This window comes from Amblyomma maculatum, unplaced genomic scaffold (assembly GCF_055883805.1).
Source record: "Amblyomma maculatum isolate TAMU_Amacu unplaced genomic scaffold, ASM5588380v1 scaffold_13, whole genome shotgun sequence".
NCBI lineage: Eukaryota > Metazoa > Arthropoda > Arachnida > Ixodida > Ixodidae > Amblyomma > Amblyomma maculatum.
Window position 1 is genome coordinate 575,671 of NW_028146738.1, and position 6,533 is coordinate 582,203.

A 6,533-nucleotide genomic window follows, 5' to 3' on the forward strand; every position below is an offset into this window, starting at 1 on the left:
CGGCTAGACCGAGTTTACGTCCCCTCTACCCTGCTGGCCAATTTGCTTGAGTGTGAGGTGCTGCCCTTTCCTGCAGCGGTCGGAAATATTAGCGACCATCTCCCAGTAATGGTCACTCTACAGGGGGCGCCTGGACGCTCCAACAGCCCACTAATGTGGCGAATGGACGCATCCATACTGCATGATGATGAGTGCATTACTACGATTCGCGCGGAACTGCGGGCATTGGTAGCGGATGTGACTGACTGGACTCCCACAGGCTGGGATACCCTCAAGTCACGATGGCGAGACATTCTCGTGCTCACGGGGAAAGCGCGGCGCGTCCGTGTTACTACGGCGCTCAATGACGTCCTCAGACGTATGCGGATTGTACGCGATGGCGGCGAGTTAACTTTCGCAATGAGAGAGTATCTTGATACACTGCGCACTCGGTATCATCGCATCCTTGAGAACAGCTCCCGCTCATCACGTATGGCAGCAGGTTCACGCATTCCCCTTGTTGACACAGCTGACATTGGTTACGCGCGCTCGCAAGGTCAGTCTAAAGTTCGGCCACCGCAAGTGGATGAAGTAATCTTGGAAGATGGTACTCCCTCTTCAGATGAAGCCGATATCCAGCGCATCTTTTGCAGCCATTTTGCTGCCCTGTTTTCTTCCCAGGGCGTCGACCAACGCGAAGGCTATGAAGAAGCTGTCAGCTCCTTCTGCGGGCCCCTCCCTCAGGTTCCTGAAGAGGCACGCGTGGCACTTACATCTCCAGCTACTATGGAGGAGGTGCGCGACGCTTTAGGGGCCATGAATCAGTCAACTGCGCCTGGTCCAGATGGGATAGTGGCAGGTTTTTACACCACCTTTTTCGACATCATCGGAGGTTTGCTTCTTAAGCTTGTAAACGGTTTTCTTTCAAATGGCACGAAACCACCCTCGTTTAACGCTGGGCGCATCATCTTGCTCCTAAAGGACGGCTTCACACCATCAAGCCCAGCGTCTTGGCGACCAGTTACCCTCCTGAACACTGATTATAAACTGATTGCCACTCTACTTGTCAGAAGGCTGCGAGCCTACTTAGAGGACCTGGTAAGCCCTTACCAGTCCTGCGCGGTACCTGGTAGGTCGGTGTTTGCCTCCCTTACGTTAACGAGAGATGTATTCGCTTACGCAAATGCCAAAAATGTCAGTGGTATATTCGTTGCTTTAGACCAGGCGAAGGCTTTTGATAACGTAGATCACAGCTATCTCTTTAATGTGCTTAGTTGCTTTGGCTTATCGACTGAATTTGTACGACTCATAAGATCACTATATAATGGTTTAACCAGCCAACTCGTCCTCAATGGCACCATCGCAGGCAGTTTTGCGGTAACACGAGGGGTAAGACAAGGGTGCCCGCTCTCACCGGCCCTTTTCGTGCTTGCTCTGGATCCTTTTCTGCGTAAAGTAGTCGCCGACAAACGAATTCGGGGCTTCCCAATGGTAGGACAGGAAACGCTAGTGGTTTCCGCGTATGCGGATGATATCTGTGTTTTTGTTCGGGACAGCGAGAGCTTCCGAGTCTTCCTATCCACCTTTGACCAATACGCTCTTCTGTCAGGTGCACAGCTCAACCCTAGTAAAAGCCAGGCGCTGCGCTTTGGGTCTTTCAGAGATCCACTGCCTGTGGCGGTGAACTTTGTGGCCGCAGTCCGTGTGTTGGGGATATTGTTCGAAACAAGTGGAGTTTCTTCCCGTACTTGGGAAGAGGTTGTGTTGCGAGCAACACGCGCTCTTTCGGAGGCCGCACTTTTCAGCCTCTCACTAAGGGCAAAAGCCACGGTTGTGAAAACTCGTGTGTGCGCTTTCGCTTTTTATGTGGCACGCGTCGCAATAATTCCGCGCCGTACAGCGGGCCGCCTCGCGTCTCTTGTAGGCGCCTTTGTGTGGGACGGCCGGACTGCGTTGGTTGCCCGTCACTTGTTAACACTGCCGACAAACAGGGGAGGCCTTGGATTGCCGTGCATCCCTACTGTGTCGCGGGTGCTGGCAGTGAGGTTAGTGGGTTCCCTTCTCACAAGGGAGTCTTACCCAGGACGCTCACTACTCGTCTACTGGTTAAGCACGGCACGTCGGGCTTTCAACCCTGGAAGGCATGTAGGCCCCCAAGCAGAGAGGCCGTCCTCTTTCTATCGCGCTGTCGCGGGAATGAAAGAGGCGTTAGACGCCGACTTACCTGATGCGAGCCTTACAGACACGCCACCCATTCAGATTAGCGAACAAATCGCGTGTGCACGCCTTACACCGGATGAAATCCGGATGACAGCCATCTCCAAATGGCGGGCATTGGCGACAGGCCGAATGCCCAATGAAGTTGTAGATTTTGAGTGGAACAGGCGCTGGGGGGTTCTTCCCACGCGCCAGCGCCTCGCCAGGTGGGGCGTGGTACCCAACGATAGATGCGCCAATTGCGGTGGCGTAGAAACGTTGCAGCATGTTTTCTTTGAATGTGTTGTTGCACGCACTATGTGGCGCCTCGTGCAGCGCATGTTTAGAGTTCGCGTAGGCCCTGGCACAAGACGCCAGCGTAGCCTTTTTCCACGTTTAGTTGTCGCCGCCACCATGTATGTACTGTGGCGGCGTCGCTGCCTCGCTGAGGCACGTCGGACTCCTGCTCGCGCAATGTACCCGGCGCTGCGGAATCTGCGCCTCGTCATCTGGAAGTACTTGTCTGATCAGCTAGAAAGAGATGGTGAGGCGCGGTTTCTGCGGCGTTGGCATACGCGCTTCTTTGTTGTAGGTGACAACAGGCTGAAGATGCCGGCCTTGCTGTACTAGCCTGCGAGCCTCGTATCCCCTTTCCCCCCCCCCCCCTTTCTTAAGCTTGCACCCGAGGTCTTGAGTAGGCGCAGTATTCAAGCTTATATTGCGCCTTTATGGGATGTAATCGGTCGCCCTGTCAAACGGCTTTTTCTTTTGGGGGATAGTTTCCACACCTTGATGTGCGTGTGAGTTTTATTTCCTTTAAGCGAAGAGAGGCCATACGGACAGCTTTGGCTACGGTTATTATTACCCTTTGTTTGAGCACAGTGAATAGCGTGTATTATTGACGACTGTATAAACATCGCACCCACGATCGTCTGTGGTTTCAAATGTACGTTCAAGGTACCAAATAAACTTCTCTTTCTATCGCCGAGTTGCTTAGTTCTTTTGCGGGCGTAAGTCTCGGTCTATACCACGTGACAGTGTCACGAAATTGTTCCTACCATGTTCCTCTTTTTCTTTTTTTCTGTGTACGGCAGCGAGGATCCCGATGCGGTGGCGCCGACGCGGCCACCCTGTCGGGAACGGGGCATTCACCGCGTTCCCTCTCAGTCCCCTTTCTTCTCGGCCTTGAACCCTTTAATTTGGTAGTGATGACTGGGCCTCTGGGGGGGGGGGGGCGGAAAACTCGTTACCGGCCGCCCCACTCGAACGCGGACCGCGGCGACTGTCGGGCGGGCCATATTTGGCGGATTCGGCGAGGATTTTGTCCCGGCCGTCTCCTGTCTCTCCGTGGAGGGGCTTCTTGGGGGCGTGGAGTGGGGCACGCTTTTCGCTTACTAGCCTCCGGCCTCGCGTTGCAGGTGGTTTGCTGCGATGAGGAGGCTAGGACGGAAACGCGCGCCAGTCCGTGTTCAGGTTTTGGGCCGTGTGGACGGGTGCGTGAGGTCAGCAAGGTGTGCGAGGGCGCGCCAGGTTCGGCCGGCGAGTTCAGGCGGAGGTCTGCCGCGGTGGGTGCGGTGACGGCGGCCCCGAAGACGCGTGGCCCCAGACCGCCTGAGCCCACCACATCACCTCGGCCCCGCGGCGAGCATCCTCGGCCCATCATCTCCTGCGACCGGACCTTGCCAGAGCCCCGCAGCTAAGCCACGTTTTTCCGCCACTCACTCGAACTCTTTTCTTTATCTATCTCACTCTTTTGGTTTCATCTGCTTTAATATTGTAGTCATTCCCGCCGTAAAAGTTGTACTGTCACCTCTTTGTTTTTGCCCGTTTAATGTTATAGTTGTTGCCTGCTTCTTTCTTTACTATACTTGTATCACGCTTTTGTTATCTTGTTAATGTGCATTGTAACTGTTACCTTTTTTCTTGTGTGTATATAAGTAAATTTCCTTGTCATGGAACTTGAGTACGTTCTTGCCCCCGACCAACGACCAATCAGGCGTGGCTTCTATCGCCGGGCAGCATCCGAATCTGTAATTCCGCACGCAGGGAGGGGTGGGGGACGTTTGTCTCTCCCCCCCCCTCCAACGTAAGGAGACTGCAACAGTGGACACATTGGCACGAATAATTATCATTTCGGTGTCGGCCAACCGACCATCCGCCGACAAATATCTTGAGAGACAGCTGCTAGGCAACGCGGTGCCACGCTGACGGCTTGAAAACCTAACTCAGTGTAGCTTTCGCTACAAAAGCATACTATTCAGACTGGTTTTATTCAGAAGAATTGCTCCTGAAACGGGTGGCGCTGGCTTGTCTGTTGCAATCCAGTTGGTAAAGGCGGATTTGCAGCCACGTATTGCTTATAAAACCTAGTTCCAGCATCTTACAACAGTACAACGGGATCGCCTTAAAGCCAAGAACCTAGAAGCTATGCGGACTATTACATGCCTTCCATGAATCACACCGGTCGTAGCGTTACAAGAGAATGCGCAGCTCAACACCATCGATGAGCTAGTACAGCAGCGCCGTGGTGCTCAAAGACTTAAGGCCACTCTATCACATTTCATGCAAGCACTGAGGGCGCATGCAACTTCACGTATTATTCTTCAGCCACCTGCGCCAGTTCTCCCTCCCTGGAAGTTTGTGTAGTTAGGCGACAACAAGCCAATTGATAATCGATGACCAACGTCTGTCAACTAGACATCATCGCTTCTCCATATTAGAGCAAGATGCTCACCTTCCTCAAGGATCCATTGTAGTGTACGTGGATGCAAGCATACAAGGCCCCGCCGGGGCGGAGCAGTGGTTACGGCGCTCGACTACTGTTCCCGAAGAAGCGGGATCGAATCCTGACCTCGGCGGCTGCTTTTCGATGGAGGCGAAAAGCAATGCGCCCGTGTGCTGTGCGTTTTCAGTGCACGTTAAAGAACCCCAGGTGGTCGAAATTTCCGGAGTCTTTCATTACGGCGTCTCTCATAGCCTGAGTCGCTTGGGGCGTAAATCCCCACAAGCCAAACCAACCATACAATGCTGTGAAACAAAAACAGCAATCTATTGCTCTAAGGATGGCGACAAAGGGTTGGCGTGGGAGCTGCCGCTTTCGACCATCCAGGCAAGAATTCCCGACCGAAAGCGATGGAGCGGTTCAGAATGGCGACGGTGAGACCCGACTGGAAATGGACATCACAAAAAAGGGACGGAAATGAACGCAGGGTTGTTCGGCCGGTCGGCGACGGCGGTCAAAGACGGGCAGTCGGGAATAAAAAGGTTCAAGTGGCTCCCGGTGTCACCAGCATTGGTCGGTACCCTCAAGTTGGCCGCGCGGACATCTCTTCTGAGAACTCGAACGGAGTGACAGACAGGGTCGTTTTGGCTACGCTTGTCCAATTGCTCTTCGCGACAGCGCGCGGCGGCCCTGGCGACGCAGCTGTGTACCCAGACTACGGTGCAAGAATTCTGAGGTGTTGACACTGCACCTGTTGGAGCGCCCAGACTATGTTGAGGCCGCGGTGAGATGCGCCTTGCAGTTTGGCTGCAAGACGACAGATGTCGCTGATGTCAGCGCCACCGAGCCATCGCCCGCATGGGGCTAACACAGCTCGAGGACTGTACGGTATTCCCTCTGGGCTGGTTAATGACTTGCCAAGGATGCTCACGAACAGCTTGCTGAATTATACACCGGAATCATCGCTGGTAACCCTATCTCCGAGGACTGGCTCCGCGGCAAGGTATGCCTCTCCCCGAAAAAAGGTGGAGATCGAGGCTACTTCAGGGACTGCAGGCCTCTGACTATCTCTAGCGCACTCTACAGGGTGTTCGTCCAGGTACTGAAGACATGGATAGTATAATGGGCCGAGGCGAAGGGCCTGCTTTCGGAGCTGCAAAATGGATTCCGAAAGAGTCGTCGAAGACAACCTCTTTGTGCTGACACAATGCATTGAGATTGCGCGCAAGGAAAATTGAGGGCTTGTAGCGTGCTTCCTGGACATACGCAAGGCGTATGATTGTGTTCCCCATGAACTTCTACTTCATCGAATGGCTACTATAGGGTTGCCAACAAGGTAGATCGAACTAGTACAGCGACTCTATAGTGACAACAACGTGGTTGGATACTTAGCCAGTGCCTGTTTCAACCGTGCTGGTAGGACTGAAACAAGGATACCGAATGTCGCCGGTCCTGTACATGCTCTACACAGCAGAGCTCGAACACCACTTGGTCCACTATGGCATCGCACTTGCCCTCCCATACCTGCAAAATGGCACCCCAGAGTCGTGGACACTACCTGGCCTGGTGTTTGCGGATGACTTCTAGCCGCAGAAGAAGAACAGCTGCAAAAGCTTGTCTCCATCTCGAAAAACTG